The sequence below is a fragment of the Vulpes vulpes genome, unplaced genomic scaffold (genome assembly GCF_048418805.1).
Source record: "Vulpes vulpes isolate BD-2025 unplaced genomic scaffold, VulVul3 u000000746, whole genome shotgun sequence".
In the NCBI taxonomy this organism is placed as follows: domain Eukaryota; kingdom Metazoa; phylum Chordata; class Mammalia; order Carnivora; family Canidae; genus Vulpes; species Vulpes vulpes.
In genome coordinates, this window is record NW_027325833.1 from 27,051 (window position 1) to 44,501 (window position 17,451).

The 17,451-nt window shown below is 37.8% G+C and overlaps 1 protein-coding gene and 1 pseudogene across 1 annotated transcript in view; one reads left to right on the plus strand and one right to left on the minus strand.

Moving 5' to 3' along the window:
• The window catches only part of NPTN (neuroplastin), a 58,698-nt gene that overhangs the window by 27,050 nt on the left and 14,197 nt on the right, over positions 1-17,451 (minus strand). The gene's annotated exons all lie outside the window — the stretch shown is intronic.
• Positions 863-16,592, plus strand: LOC112917991 (U1 small nuclear ribonucleoprotein C-like; annotated as a pseudogene).

The window sequence follows — 17,451 nt, forward strand, 5'->3', positions numbered from 1 at the left end:
TACTTAAATGTAATAAATTAACAATTTCTGATTGCAAAAAGGACATGTCCATTGGAATGTGCAGCACACAGTGATTACTAACTCCTTAAAACTATAATCCTAGTAAAGAATAGAGATAAAGAAGCACAGGATCAAAGAGTTCCCTAAGCAATGGTGTATGTGTGTATTGGACAGCAGAGGGAAAAAGTGAGGAAACAGAAGAATGGATGGCTCAGAAGCAAAACTGCCCCCTAGTTCTGATTATTTCATCCCCCTACTCTTGAGAAGACTGGCTTCATAGGAAGGAAGAGTTTAAGAACATTAGATGCATTTCTCTGGTATTGTGATCAGTGAGGCAATTAACAAAGGGCAGTACCTAAATTTTTATAAAACTTAACAGTTTACAAAGTGCTTTCACATGCATCACATCATATTTCATTCACATAGTTTCACAAGGTTCATAGGGCAGACTGAGAGAGAGGTTCAGGACTTGCCCAAGATTGCTTAGGTAGCTAATCCTGAGCCAAAATGGGATCAGAATGCAGATCTTCAGCTTAGTCTATGGTTTTCATTAAACTGTACTGCCTCTTAAAAAAACAAGCAAAGGATTCCTTGATAGCTGAACATGCATCAAAAATCCATTTCTCCTCCTAGCAGCAGGGAAAAGAGAAAAACAAAAAACATCTCTACAAAGTATTGTGAAATCACAATTAGCAAAGGAAAGTTATTAGCAACCATCTACCTCATTATCCATCCAAAATTAGCTCCAATTCAGGAGAAGAGAAGAGCCAGCCTGCAGCAAGAGGGGGCAGACAGCTCAGAGCCTGACTCACTGCCCTGCCTTTCATTACCAAGTGCTTTCAATCAAGTATGTGCCCTCAACATGAGAGCACAGGACTGCCTAAAGTTGGGAGGCCACGAGGAGCATCTGTTTGATCTCCAGGTTAAAGCCCATCCAATATTTTGGGAAAAGCCTGAATTTCAGAAAAATACCTCCTATCCCTTCTTCCCCATCATCATCTCTACCCACTATAACATGTAACTGAGCTCAGATCTCAAATACGTGTGAGAAAGAACTAATAAAGAGCATTCAGTTCAACAATGATAAAGGAAGCTGAAAGGTGGTCACAGGTTTGGGGGAAAGAAAAGACTAGAAGCTGGGGTTGGAGGAGGACAGCAAGCACAGTATAAAAAATGAATACAGTAAAACCGGGAAAACAGTAATGTAAAATTGCATAACTGGGGATGGGGGATGGGAGATGGGAAGCGGAGATGACAGCTGGGGCTAGCAGCCGGAGAAAAGGAGGAGCTCTCTGGCAGGAAAAACTGGATGTGTAGATATGTAGCAGCGGGTGAGAAGAAAAAGGGAACACAGAAGAGCAAGTTGAGCCCAATCCCAAGAAAACTGCTTTTACATATGCCCTAAGGAAGCAAAAAAGCTAACCTAATTCCACACAGGACCTGAGACCATCACTGATTTTTACAGTTGAAATTCTCACTTACCTCTAGGGTAATAATCGCTGAACAGGTAATGAGAGTAACTTCTCTCCCTCTCTCTCTCAGCTGACTACCGCCAGGGCCAGGCTTTTAAATCTAGCCTGCTTTTGTCACTTTTTATTTATTTATTTTTTAAACAGCTGTTCGCTTCAAGCCCCTGTTTACTACTAATTCCCTGTGGGTGGCTCATGCTGTTGTCTCCTTCATGCCTAATAAAGAGAAAATGACAACCAAGAACAAGAAAACATTTCTCTCCCCTCCACCTCACCCCAAACACTCTCCTATCATATTACCCGAAAAGAGAAAAAGATTGAGCAAAACAAGCTGATCTCTAACGTGGTTATAGGCACAATATTTCAAATCTGTTTAAACAGCTGTGAACTGCTACAAGGCTGTGTATACCTTGTAGTATATTGCCTATCCTTACTGTTAATTTAAGAATTATTATCACTATTTCATAACAAAAAGACAAGTCATAAATCCATATGCACTCATTCTGTGTGTAACCATCAAGGGTAAGGCAGGCCTGAGGCCCTGGGAGTGGATGAAAATGGGATAACCTCATTTTCTGCAGCAGGAAGGAAGTATCTGGGTCTGATCTCATGGATTAGTCTGACCTGTAGGTAGAAATGGCAGCAAATTACAAAGCATTTCGCAAAATCAAACCTATTCTTTTCACAGCTACCTCTATCAGGCATACATGACAAGGTTTAGGACTGTCCTCATCACTACTTTCTATGCCAAGGCCCACCCCTTTATTTAGAAAGTATACCACCAAAATGGCTAAAGAAATCTGCTCAGCATTTTTTTTTTTTAAGATTCTGTTTATTACTAAGTATTTTAGCTAGCCTTCTGCTTTGAAGAAATAAGGAAATCCAGTTTGAAGGAAACTATTTAGTTTAGTGATTAAAAGCGGCAAACTAAAATCAGATTGTCTGGAGGTCAATCACTATGACCTCAGGCAAGTGACCTAACCTCTGTGAGCTTCTCCTAATCTGTAAAAAGAGGCTAAGAATAGTAGCAACCACCTAGTGTTAGTGTGAGGATTAAATGAAATAACACAGCTTAAAACAGTGCCTCGTACATAGTAAGCACTCAATAATGTTAATTATCATGTCTCCACAGAAATAATGCTGAACAGGCCACATGCAGTAGCCTTCAGCTCTGCTCCACAACAGGGCTGGGAAGCAGAAACGTTACATCCAAAATGAGTTCTAAATTAGAATCCAACTTCAAGAAACAATAAAAAATTAACCTTTAAAATAAAATTAGGACCAGAATGGAAACAGATTGCAGAAAGCAATGAAAAAGAAAGGAATTCTTCATTCTTTCCTATCTTTAAAGCAAACTAGAATGTGGAGAAATGATAGTAGCAGCATGGACTCAAGGACTTTGCAAATGTTACCAGAGTTATAAACCATTAAATCTGAGATATGAAAATGTGGAAAGCCCAAGAGTAATGAGAATAGAAAGAGGCAGTAGAAGATTCTCCTTAAAAAAAAAAAAAAAAAAAGTATAAACCTACTGATTACAAATCAAGCTGTTTAGCAATAATGATATATAGGAAGATACTGAACACTGGGCAAGTCAAACTGTGAATTCACAAAATGTAAGATAAAATGGTAGTTATGGGATTTTGGACCAGGTCAAATTAAGTTTAATTTCATTCGAACAGTGTCAGCTTTTGAGTCAGTATCTCCACACTTTAAATTCTCTTAACGCTAAACGATTTCTTCAAACGGGAATGACACCATCTTCTTTATGGGGTAGTTGTGAAAGTCATGGAGTTTATATGGAAGAGTTCTGCAAACTGTAAAGCTCTATGCAAATGTTATTTTAGGACAGAGAAGGGATACGCATCTGATATGATTGACCTTCAACAAGGATTTTCAAAACAACAACAACAACAAGGATTTTCATTCAGTCCTGTTGTCAATTCCCACTGATAAACTAAACAAGCATGATCTACCTAGATCCATGGGTCTAAAAGTCAGTGACTTAAAAAAAAAAAAAAAAAAGGTTAGAAGTATGATAAAAAGAAGCCATGGGCCATCTCAGAAAATATAAACAAAGTTTTGCCTGTAATAAATACAGGGGTGTCCCAGACCCCAGGTCTGACATCTGTGTCTCAACTGTACTGCTACTGAATGAGTGAACAGATAAGGGTCTTTCTATTTCTACTAAGCTGAGAGCTGCCTTACAGGGAAATGAGGCATGGTTTACATCTAGGCTGGATTCTTCAACTTCTTCAACCTCAATCTCCTCATCTGAAAACTGAGGATAATAACCCCTACCTTCTTCATAAGGTCATGGTGAAGTTCACATGAACAACGGTATGTAAAATTACTTTGTAACCTATATGGCTGTAAATGCAATAATATACATGGCCACTTTATGCAAGCATTCCAGTCTGTAACAAAGGATGACTTAAACCTGTCCTGGGTGTTCTAAAACTCGCCCATGGGTAAGACAGGTTGTCTATTGTACTTTTTCTTAATTTTTCAACTTTCCAAAAGAATAAGTCATTGAAAACCACTGACCCAAAGAATTTAAAGATGTTTTAAATAGGAAATGACATTAAACAGAGTTGCCAGCAATTAATACTAAAATTTAGAATTTTGGTCCCATCTTGCATTTCTTCATGTATATATAATATGCTCCAGGGGCTCAGTAATACCAGTCTATGACCCTGAATGTCCTTGAAAGGGTTCTAACAGATTGAAACCTTTGCTTATATGATATTTATCAGAAAATCTTGGCTACTTAAGTCTTTTACAGGTATGAAATAAAGAGCTTCATTATTAAAGACACTCATTGGGACTAACATTTCCTCCACACTCCAAGAAGGAAAGAGGCATTTTAATTTAATCTTGAATAAAGAAAGTGAGGCTAAATATAATTGATCAGGTCTCATTTTGACCGTGATATCAAAATGACTATAACCTTAGTTTTTAAAAACTAAGGAAGGGTTCAAGGGGAAAAATACAATAGCCACAAACTGCTATCAAGTTAGTCTTCTTAAAAAACTTTAGGAAATCTACTTAACTCCACAAATAGTACTCAAGCTGCTAGTATACAAAGGAAAAATGCTTGATTTTTAATGGCTAGCAAAACAAATAGACAAATGAATATAAATCGGCTGTATCGCAAAGGTGTTCTTAATGAAAGGTCTGGCTTCAAACAGTGAAGCCCTCATATATTTCAGCAAATGCTCATAAAAATTCTTATTCCAACAGACTGGCAAAAATAGCTATGTGCCAATCTAGAACTATGCCAAAATGGAACTTTGAGGCCAAAAACAATTATTTTTGAGTGGTGGTGGTGGGGAACAGTACAGAGCATGCCTCAGCTGACCCTCCAGTTAGGATTTATTTATTTATTTTTCCCCCCAGTTAGGATTTATTAAAGGCAAAATGAAAACAATTTTTTCTGTGAAATTCACTTGCCTATAGATTCAATATAACTTTTGTTTTAACTCTTTAAAAGATATTTATTTTCAATATAACTTTCTAAACAAAAGACTTATTTATTTTGGAGAGAGCATGAGCACACAAGTGGGAGGAGCGGCAGAGGGAGAAAGTGAGAATCTCAAGTGGACTTCCCATGGAGTGTGGAGCCCAACACCGGGCTGGATCTCACAACCCTGAGATCATGACCTGAGCTGAAACCAAGAGTCAGATGCTCAACTGACTGAGCCACCTGGGCACCTGTAGATTCATTATAACTTTTGGTAACAAATTCACTTTCTGTCCCTGACAATATCCAATCAGGATTTAAATGTTAAATATAACACAATTCAGCTCATTCCTGAGGGTAATACAATTCATCTCATTCTTTCATCATCATATATCTCCTGTGAGAATGACAATGAACACAAGCAGTGCAAGCTGATAGTCTGGATATAATCTAGAAGAGAGCTTAACTGAAAGAGGTAGGAAACCTGCCTTCTTTTATTTATTTTTTTTTATTTTTAAAAAGATTATTTATTCATGAGACACAGAGAGAGAGAGAGAGAGAGAGAGGCAGAGACACAGGCAGAGGGAGAAGCAGGCTCCATGCAGGGGGCCTGATGCGGGATTCGATCCTGGGACTCCGGGGGTCATGCCCTGAGCCGAAGGCAGACACTCAACTGCTGAGCCACCCAGGCATCCTGAAACCCGCCTTCTTTTAAACAGCCATTCCCAGAAACCAGAGTCAAATAGTTTGCACATAGCGATATTCTATCTTTGAATCACATCCCAGAATGTTAGGTAATATAGTCCTAGTCTTCTCTTCTGATGAATTATTTCCAAAGCATAAATAGCTTATAGTAGAAACCACACTGGAAACTTTATTATATGTCAAAAGCAAAACTTTTCTTAGATGGCAGTATCCTAGAGCAGCTATTCTTAAACTTTATTATGCATCACAATCATCTGTTAGAACACAGATGCTAGGCCCCATCCCAAGATTTTGATTCAATAGGTCTGAAGTAGGGCCTGGGAATGTGCATTTCAAACAAGTTCTCAGGTGATACTGGTGTTGTTGGTCCACAGACCACATTTTGACAACTAATGTCTTAATGTGAAACTGCTGAATTTTTCAGCTTTTTCAAATGGAAGAGAAATATGAGCATAGGAGCCACACAGATGTTTCTGAAGCCATATAATTACTCTCCTAGAAGCGGAGTCTGATTCATAACCAAAAGAGCGAATATGGCAAAAAATGGTTGCTAAACAACTGTATCACTCACTATGACTTATGCTCACTTTAGCAGCACATAATACTATGACTTCATTAATAATGGCTTTTATCTTGTCTTTGTTCCAGTTCTCAATCTATAAATTGTAAGCATGCTTTTAATTCAATTTACCTTTTTTTGAGTGCTTATTTACTAAAGACTACACAGTGATAAATTTTTTTAAAAGATTTTATTTATTCATGAAAGACAGAGAGAGAGAGAGAGAGAGAGAGAGAGAGAGAGAGAGACATAGGCAGAGGGAGAAGTAGGTTCCATGAAGGAAGCTCCCATATGTGGGACTCGATCTCAGGACTCTGGGATCATGCCCTGAGCCAAAGGCAGATGCTCAACCACTGAGCCACCCAGGAGTCCCCACAGGGATAATTAAAATAAACTTTGTTCCTAAATAAAGAGAGCTAAAACTTTAAGACATGACACAGAAAAATAACCAAAATACAATACAAATGATAATAGCTACTTCTACAACAGATTACAAAAGACCACGGGAACAGAAGAAATAGCTAATTTTGCTGCGGGACAGAGCTGATAAATGCACAGAAAACTTATGCATGAAATCTGTCTAGCCTTGTCAGTTGCGGGGAGAGGGGAGATGGTCTTGCTGTAAGCAAGAGGAAACAGTTATAAGCACTGCATTGAACAGTGGCATAACGATTCTAGATACAGCTGGGGAAAAAAAAAATCAACATTTTTTGAGTGCTTTTATATCCAAGCACCTGTTAAGTACTCATGCTACTCAGGAAAATGAGACCGTTTATAACCTCAAAACCTCACAGTTTAGGGAGAATGACAAGCCTCCTGCAGGCTAAGAAGCCTGGGCTTTTTACTATAGAGCAAGCAGTGTGACTGGTCTGACTGGTGGCAGTATAATGGATAGATTAGAAGAAAGGAGTTAGAAAACTCCTTTGATAGTCCAAACAAAAAACATGAGTCTGAACTAAGTAAGGGTAGCTGTAGAAATGGTGAGAAAGTGATGGATGCGAGAAATGTTTAAGGGAATGAATCAACAAAAATTGTTGACCACAGGGTGAAGAGTGATACTGTAAATGGAAAAGGAAGACGGACTGAGAGTTGGCTTTGGAGATATATACAGGATAAGCTATGCTGGTGAGATGTTCAGATGTAGTTAAAAATATGGATCTGTTATTCAGAAGAGAGGTGGAGGCTGGAAATACGCACTTGGGAATTATCAGCTTAGATGGAAGTTGAAGCCAAGGGAGGAGATGAGCTCACTCAGGGAGGATGAAAAAGGAACTGAGAATGGAACTTTCTACATAATTACACTTCTTTCCAAATGATTCACCACTGAATGCAATACACTTTTGCTAGGATAAAATACACCAAAATAGGAATTAACTCCCTTCCGCTATCTGGACAACTTCTAATAAGGTCAGGTAAATAATTTATTACTTTGCTTTGGAAGATATAAAAGAAGGGTCTTCTCATGTTCTTCCTGCTAATGACTCAGATACAAGGCACAGGAACCATGCCAGAAGCCCCCAAAGTAATAGCAACTTTCCTTGAGGACAATGCCTAATGCCATTCATGTTTACAAAAAAATCCTTAACCTTTGATAAAAACAGCACCTATTTGGTTCCAAAGATTACTTTGTTGTTGTTGTTGTTGTTGTTTTAAGATTTATTTATTCATGAGAGAGACACACAGAGAGAGGCAGAAACATAGGCAGAGGGAGAAGCAGGCTCCCTGCAGGGAACCTGATGCAGGACTGGATCAATCGCAGCACCCAGGGATCACGCCATGAACCAAAAGCAGATACTCAACCGCTAAGCCACCCAGGAATCCCAGTTCCAAAGATTATCTTGGGAAACATTTTTCCTTGGGCAGAAGCTAATACCTAATCTCAACCAAATTTTCTCAACTTTTGACAAGGAAAATGTGTGGAATCTCAGCCCAAAGCCCAACACTAAACCAACTATGACCCTACACTCTGCAGTAAAGTACTGGAAACAAAACCAATACGCCACAGAACAAGTGAAGGGGGGGATGGGAATCACCAGGAATATAGCTCCTATTTCCATGACATACTGCAATACTTATGTTCTTTTCCTCGCCTTCTGGTCCTCTTCAATATCTCTTTCTTTTAATTTATTCATGAGAGAGACAGAGAGAAAGAGAGAGGCAGAGACACAGGCAGAGGGAGAAGCAGGCTCCCAGCGGGGAGCCTGATGTGGGACTTGATCCCAGGACTCCAGAATCACCTCCTGAGCCAAAGGCAGACGCTCAACCACTGAGCCACCAAGGCATCCCCTCTTCAATATTTCTATAAAGATTAACCAGATATGAATTTGGAAAATAAAGACAGTAACACACAGGCAAATGACCAAGAGTCTCCGCTTTGACAATGGCCTAGAATAGGGAATTCCCCTACTCCATCTAGACTCTGATGGTCTCGCAATTTAAAAAACTAAAGATATTCAGTAAAACAGTCTTATTCTGAATTTTTAAAAATGAGTTATGAAATGAGACAAATTTGATTCCTTCACCTATTAATCATATTGACACTGTACTGAAATTGCAAGCTTTCCCACTACTTTGTCATGACAATGGCAAAATTATTTCTATGGTAAGATTAAGTAATAGGGTCTAAGGAATATCTGGTATTACATACTTCGTGAAGATCTATATTTCTCTCAATTTCTCAACAATTTACATAGCTATAGTTCATTCCTGGAATTTCAGCTGCATCTACAAAAGGGGCAATACAATATGAAGAAAAGTTTTATGTTTAAACAGGGAAGAGGGGAGCCACAGTACAAATTCTTAAAGCAACAAGCAATTTTAACCCCGTTAATGGGAATTTAACATACATTCAATCTGCTGTCACCTGAGCCACCTGAGTAGCTCAGCAGTTGGGCGACTGCCTTTGGCTCAGGTCGTGATCCCAGGATCCACGATCAAGTCCCACATCAGGCTCCCTGCGAGGAGCCTGCTTCTCCCTCTGCCTGTGTCTCTCTGCCTTTCTCTCTGTGTCTGTCATGAATAAATACATAAATCTTTAAAAAAGAATTAAGATCCTACTTGTGGAATTTACTAAGACTGTTCAGAAAGAGACTATCATGAACACTTTATTAAAATCAAATATATATTCCTGTGTTAAAAAGAAATGAGCTATCAAACTATGAAAAGACACAGAGGAACCGTAAATGCATTATTAAGTAAAGAAGCCAATCTGAAAAGGTTACATACTTTATGACTCCAACTATATGACATGGTAGGAAAGGCTAAACTGTGGAGACAATAAAAAGATCAAACTGCCAGGGGCTAAGGGGAGGGAAAGAAAGGATGAACAAGTGGAACACTGAATTTTTAGGGCTGCAAAACTATTCTATATACTACAAAGATGGATGGATATAGGTCATTTCATGTGCCCAAACCTCTAGAATATACAACACTTAGAATCAACTCTAATTAAACTATGGACTTTGGGTGATAATGTGGTATCAATGTGGGTTCGATTGTAAGCAATCTACCACTCTGATGGAATGGTGTTAGTGGAAATGGCTCTATGTGTGGGCGGGGGCAGGGAATATACAGTTACTTCTCTGTACTTTTTAATTTTGCTATGAACCTAAACCGCTTTAAAAAAATAAAGCCCATTAAAAATAATTAAATATACTAACTGAAAAATACTATAATCATGTACTAAGATGTGTTTGCCCTTGCCATTTAGTACCTGATTGCAGATAAATTTTTTTTATAAAGATTTGAGAGAGAGAACGGATGCATGTAAACACACATATGTGAACATGTGAGTAGGGGGAGGGGCAGAGGGAAAGAATCCTCAACCAGACTCCCCGCTGAGCACAGAGCCTGACTCGGGGCTCAACTCCACAACCCATGAGATCATGACCTGAGTTGGAACCAAGAGTCCGACACTCAACTGACTGAGCCACCCACATGCCTCTGATTGCTGATAAATTTTTTTTTAATGACACATAAATGCAAAACTACCTCTGAACACTGAGAATTTAGTTTAGCCCAGAGAAGCTAAGTGATATGCACCCATCTTGTGTTTCTGATGCAAGCACAGAAAACACAGGGCTCTTTTCTAGCCTATAAATCATCTAAAACCTTGAGATCACCCAGACTTCCCATGAGACTATCTTTACCAATGCCCTCCTAACTCTACTAAACAGAAATAGCTTAGCTTAAGGAAAAACATATTACCTGACACAGGAAGACATTTCATATACCTTCATCATATTAAGTACCCAAGGGCAGATATTACACTTATGGATAAGGCAACCACAAAATTTATTATCTAAACCAGAACACTTTTGGGGCACTGGGTAGTCAGTCAGTAGAGTGTCTGACTTTTTTTTGGCGGGGGGGGGGAGTGTCTGACTCCTGATCTTAGCTCAGGTCTTGATCTCAGGGTCGTGAGTTCAAGTCCTGTATTGGGCTCCATGCTGGGAATGGAGCCTACTTACAAAAAAGAAAAAAAAAATCACCAAGTAAACCAGGACACTTTTAAGAGTGAAAAGGGATGCTATGAATAATTGTGACGGGGCAACAGGCACCAATTGAGAATTATGATTATCTATTAATGAGAAACCTGGAGGTTGTGCAATGTAAAATCAAGCAATTAGAATGGAGCTATTTTAGAATAAAACTCCAGGTCAATTAAACTTCAACTCTAAATACAGTATATTTGTGATTTACAAACTTTTCCCAAGAACTCTGAGCAATAATTTTCCAAGAACCCCTCTATTAAAACACCTATACCTCAGATTTAAATATATCTAGTCCTACAAAGCACCTCCAAATTTCTAGGGTCTCCCCCCCATCACAACTGGTAAGTCCTCAACCCTATTCTCCTACATTCAATATTATTTAGTCTCTATATCATCCTTAGCTAAGACAATTCCCCCATTAACAAGAATCTCTTGCCTTACTATAAAGTATGCACAGATATTCAAGCTCTACGGCCTTGGTTTTAAATGAGAGTATACAAAGATCACTGAAACCCAATATTGCAAAGGTAGTTCCCTACTTAGTAGTCCAAGAGTATTATCATATCTAGTAAAATTACAAACCCTGGTACAAAATAGGCCAAGATTAGGCTAGTATTAACTCTCTAAAATGTATTTCTGATAGTGTTTCAGAAATGAATGCCAAACTTAATGGTAATAAAATGCTAGACATACCAATTTAAATTGTAACTTCAAGCAAAGTATAAATAATGTACAGAAATTGTTCCATTTAATAATATATATGTTTAATCTGAAACCTCAGTTGTATAATCATAAGATTGGAATAGATGATTTCTAATGTCTTTTCTAATATAATAGCTACTATTCTATAAATATAAATGGTCAATAAACTGAAATGCATGCAGTTCTATGAATCCATGAAGATGCATAAGGCAGTACTGTGCTTGTGTGAGAGTATATTTTAATAATTGTGAATTATTTGGAAACAAGAATAGGTCTCTAATTTTGTATCCCCACAATGCCTTGTTGTATATATAATAAGTCAATAATATTTGTTAAAAGAATGTTGTGAAACACAATTCTCATTAACTGAGGATTAAAGGATAAAACCCTTTCATTAAATTTCAACCAATTAACAATTTAAAATGTACTAGCAATTAGCATGTTAATGAGCAGTATAATGAATGAAACTATCTCTTAGATTAGTGGAATTTTTCACAGTATCAGTCATCTTTCTGAGTATCAACAGAATCCTAAATTGTAGAAAACTAGACTATGGTATATTTGAATTTACCAAAGATGCCCTAAAAGTTACTTTTACTTAAAAAAAATCAAATCCCTAATGCCAGTTTGTTTTCTTGCCATGCATCCATTAATACTAACAAGGGAATAAAAATTGAATTTAAATAGATTTTTGGTTTTAAAAAATAAAAACAGATTTTGATTTGAGATTTTACTTTACAGTTGGAATGCAACTTTCCCATTCTTTTCCAAATTAGGTAATGATGCCAGCCATCATCTATCCCAAAAGAGAAGGAAATTCCGATTTCCCTGTAAACTTCCCAGAATCAAAAACAACCTAGAAATTTCTTCTTTGAAAAAATAACCTTTAAGAAAATCCTTTATGAGGGAAAGAACATTTATTAACATTTAACTGCATTTCTCTGAAAATAAATTCATTATAATAGCACCTAATCTGGGGGATCCCTGGGTGGCTCAGCGGCTTAGTGCTTGCCTTCGGCCCAGCCCGTGATCTTGGAGTCCTGGGATCAAGTCCCACGTCGGGCTCCCTGCATGGAGTCTGCTTCTCCCTCTGCCTGTGTCTCTGCCTCTCTCTCTCTCTCTCTCTCTCATAAATGAATAAAATCTTAAAAAAAAAAAAAAAAAAAAAAAAACACAAAAAAACAGCACCTAATCCTTACTGATCATTTATATATGCCAAGCAGAGTGCAAAATATATAGTCTAACTCACTTCATTAAAATACAGTCTACCGCTTACAGTTGTTGTTGCCATTCTACAGATACACAGAAGTAGGATGCACAACCTGGCAATTATTATTCCAGAGTTCAAAACACTACACTATTTTTGCATGACAGCAGTATTTTGTTTACTATGGACAAGAACTAAATATCATCCTATATACAGTATGCAACCCAGAAGTATTTTATCGTAAAATGACTATCACACAGTGGGTTCTACTCTTCCTCATCAGTGCTCCCAGGTCAGGCCTTTATCAATTTACATCCATCCCCAATCATCTAAGCTATCTATATGGAAATTCAAAAGTACTTAGCATTACTGTGTGACCTATTGTTTTAAGTGTTCCTAACTAGTAAACTGAAACTTAGTAGTAGATTTCTACTTACTGGCAGATCTCCAAAGTGGTTGCTAACACCAAACACTGAATATTTCCCCCCACTTAAGGACAAAAACTAACAGCACACCTCTGTATGCCTATCTTGTGCATATTCTTGGATTTCGAAACTCGAGGCAAATGACAAGCACGTCTTTCTCTTAAAGAGTCTAACAAATCTTGCAACAAAAAATATTTTACCAAGTCGTAAAATTATTATCTTTGTGCTATTCTGTAGATTCTGCTTACAGGGATCACCTCTTATTCTTATGTCAACTACAGACAAATTCATTAGTATAAATATTTCAATCAATGACTTTGCAAAGTATCCACAGGACCTCTCCCAGGCAGATATCAAGACTGAGCAAGTAGATCATGAACCAAAGGTAAGATATCTTGTGCAAAAAAAAAAAATCTTTTTGCTTCATTAGTAGGCCTACAAAGAAGTCACCCATTTCATCAATTTTAAAATTCCGCTCCTCCAATCCTAAGGAGTTTTTAGAACAATTAGGAATGTCTTTTCTCTAAACAGCTCTCTACTTTTATCTAATTAAGAAACTAAGATTCTACTTAATTTTTGAATAAAAAGAAAAAAGAAAAAAAAGAACTTTAGCTGCTAAAAGTTGAAAACTTAAATCTAATTCTTGCCCCAGTCTGACACTTAACATATACCATGGTCCTAAGAAGCTCTAATTCAGTTGCAGCACCCTTCCTAGAATCCAAGTATTCTAAATCCTGTTCACTAATGTTCTATCCACTACAACCTGTTCCCCTGTGATTCCTCAAGAAATCCCAAAATTCAGCCAACAATCCAAAACCGTTCTTTTCTCCTTTCATAATTACTTATTTGTATTCTGATCATCTTTGTTTCAGACCTTCATTACCTTCTAACTCCATGATTATGTAGTACCTCCACCTCCACAATGAGGTGGACAATCAGGTTATTTACTTACCTAGTCTCCCAAACACCAACAAAATACTGCTGCTTCTCTTGAAAAGAGACAGCAAAACTGAATCCAAAATGCTTTCACTAAAAATTAGAGTTGTCTCAGGATATTAAATGTGTGAACATTCAAGATTTCTGCCAAAAAAATTGTCTCAGGGTAAAAATACAGTAATATATTGTTCTTTTACATTTAATAGAGCTTTTTCCCTGTTCAGATGAAAAAGGCCCTCTCAGTGGACCAATTTCAATATAAAGAATTCAGTCATCATCAATGTAACTCCTTTCAGTAACAATGAGTAACAATAGATGTATTCTAGAGGCTCCGTACACCAACATAAGTGAAAATACCTGTCACTTCAATTACCATATTCAAAAAAGGCTATAAATACCAAGATAAATTATATCATAATTAATACTACTAGAGCTTTACAGTCTATAAATTATATGTATACATAAAACAAGTTTTGAAAAGATACACAATAGACTACTAATAGTGCTTGTTCCCGGGGAGTGGGAATCAAGGCATAAAAGGAGGAACTTTAATATTTTACCTTATACACCTGGGTATTATTTGAAATTACCATGTAAGCAAGTCCTTTCATAATTTTTTTAATCCAGTAACTCTCTCCTTTTTTCAAAAACTTAAATAATTCCATTTCAAAATGGTTAACCACCACCCCAGGAAGGAAGGTTTATCCTCTATCTGGTAATATTCCCTCCTACAGTTATATCTATCCTTTGAAAATTCAACCTGATGAAAAATTCATTTTATTTTAGGTAGATACGGCTAACAAGCTTATGTATCCGGTTACCTTAGGCTCCCCTGGTACTACTGGGCCCATCAAGTTTTACTAATAGTGTGTTTTGAGAATTTAAGACCTGGTACAATTCTTGAGCTGTTAAGGTGACAAAGGATAGTGTTGCAGAATGGTAAGGTGACACTACTAAGAACACATTCCACTCAAATTCTTTCCCATTCTGACTTTAAAGCTGCTAAAATATACATACCTGTTACTGAAATACAAGTTCCAGCCATCTCATACTTCAAATGGTAATTTCTCAGCAATTTTTAATTTCTCAGCAATTTTCAGTATAGTTTAATGTTGTTCCTAAAGTAAGAACTATTACTCTGTATACTCTGGTGTTTTTTTTTTTAATGTACATCAAAATTTGCCCTTTCATCCAACAGCTGTAAAGTCCGATTACCCCTAGCACCACCCTCACCCCATAATTGAATTTTAATGTCTACCTGCCACTGGGTAGCAAATTATATGCTCCATAGGCAGACAGTTCAGAATGTTTCATGTGCACTCCACAGTAAGTGGTAGCTTTGCAGGGAAGCACTAAAATTTACCAGCCCACAGCAAGTGCCTTATAGTTTATAATCAATATTCATTACTAGCCACCTGCCTGGAATTCTTTCTGCCTTGATGTCCTCAGTTCTACAAGAAATTAATTTCCTTTGTAACTAGGTCTCGAAGACTAGCTGAGCTGTTTCTAAAAAATATGGACATTATGACCTTGTGGGAATTAAAAGATTTTAAGAGCACGTTAGAAAAATCCCCATCATACAATGAAAATCATTAAACAGCTATTAGGAAAAGCAAAAATACCCAGAAGTCACAATACGCTAACACTCCAGCACAAAAACATGAGTCAACTAAACTTCACATATAACAAGTAGAATAAATTTGCCACCCCTCTGCCTCAAAAGATTAAAAAAAAAAAAAAAACAGGACAAAGAATTATGGGACACCTGGGTGGTTCAGCGCCTGGTCCTGGGGTCAAGTCCCATATCAGGCTCCCTGCATGGGCCCACTTCTCCCTCTGCCTGTGTCTCTGCACCTCTCTCTCTGTCTCTCATGAATAAATAAAATATTTTTTAAAATGAATTTATTAGTACCATATGTTTATCGAGAAACAATGGAAGATACCAGAAGGGTTAAGACCAAGTAGGTATGGGTAAGAACTAAAATCAAGATAGAAAAAAATAGGTCATTTCCGGGCAGCGTGGGATGGAGTGGCCAACGGCCTGCAGAACAACATACCTATACCTTAAAGCTATAGGTAACGTAAGAAACATACCTTAAAACATAAGTTTTATTGTGACTACTGCGAAACATACCTCACCTATGACTGACTCTCCATCTGTGAGAAAGACACACTGCAGTGGTAGGAAACACAAAGAGAATGTGAAAGACTACTAGAAATGGATGGAAGAGCAGGCTCAGAGCCTGATCAACAAAACCACCGCTGCACTCCAACAAGGAAAGATACCTCCTACTCCATTCTCTGCTCCTCCTCCTACAGGGGCAATGATCCCACCTCCCCCCAGTCTCCTGGGTCTTCCTCGCCCTGGTATGATGCCAGCCCCCCATATGGAGGGCCCTCCCATGATGCCAATGATGGGCCCTCCTCTTCCTTGGATGATGCCAGTGGGACCTGCTCCTGGAATGAGGCCACCTATAGGAGGGCACATGCCAATGATGCCTGGGCCCCCAATGATGAGACCTCCTGCCCGTCCCATGATGATGCCCACTCAGCCAGGAATGACTCAACCAGACAGATAAGGAGAGACAGGAACCTCTTTATATTCATTTTATATTACTTGTTCTACTTCACCAGGAGATCATGTGCTGTGACTCTGGGTGTTCTAACAGCACAAGGAAGACTTGCTTCCACTTCCTATCAAAGAGAGAATAGTTTTTGCAGGGGAGTAGTGGGACAAAAAAAAAAAAAAAAAAAACAAAAGGCAATTTTCATTTGTATTGTGAAATGTGAAAATAAAATCATCAACTGTTAAAAAAAAAAAAAGAAAATAGAAAAAAGGACTTAAAAATATACAACTTACATGTTACACACACACAACACTAAAGTACAAAGCTCTTAAAAAGGACTCAAAATCATATTGTGGAAGAAAACAAAGACGAACAACAGAATTCTGAGGGTGGGAATAAAGGAATAAAAGCACATGTTGCCTTAATTATTTAGGTCCCCGTCTTACTGCCTAAAGAAGAAAAAAATGTCTGCTGCTAAAGTATGACAACAAGATGTACAGCAAGACATACGTGCCTTCAAAGCATTTTACAAGAACCAAGAAAAGATGGAACTTTTAAGACATTCACTGAACAATTGGAGGAAAATCATATACCTAAGTTTCCTGGTGAAAATCATGTTGCTCAATTTCTAATTCAGGCAACAACTATGAAAATGTCACTACTATGGCATAATCTAATTTTGAAGGTGCAATAAAGTACTGTAGTACTAGTGATATTATCTGCTCTACCATTCGTTCAAAAATAAATATCACTGCAGGGGACCTGGGTGGCAGGCACTGTCAGTTAAGCACCTGAGTCTTGGTTTCCACATAACTCATGATCTTAGGGTTGTGGAATCAGGACCTATGTCAGGGTCTTCTCTTAGTGAGGTTTCTCTCTTCCTCTCCCTCTGCTTCTCCTTGCCTCATGCTCTCTCAAATAAATA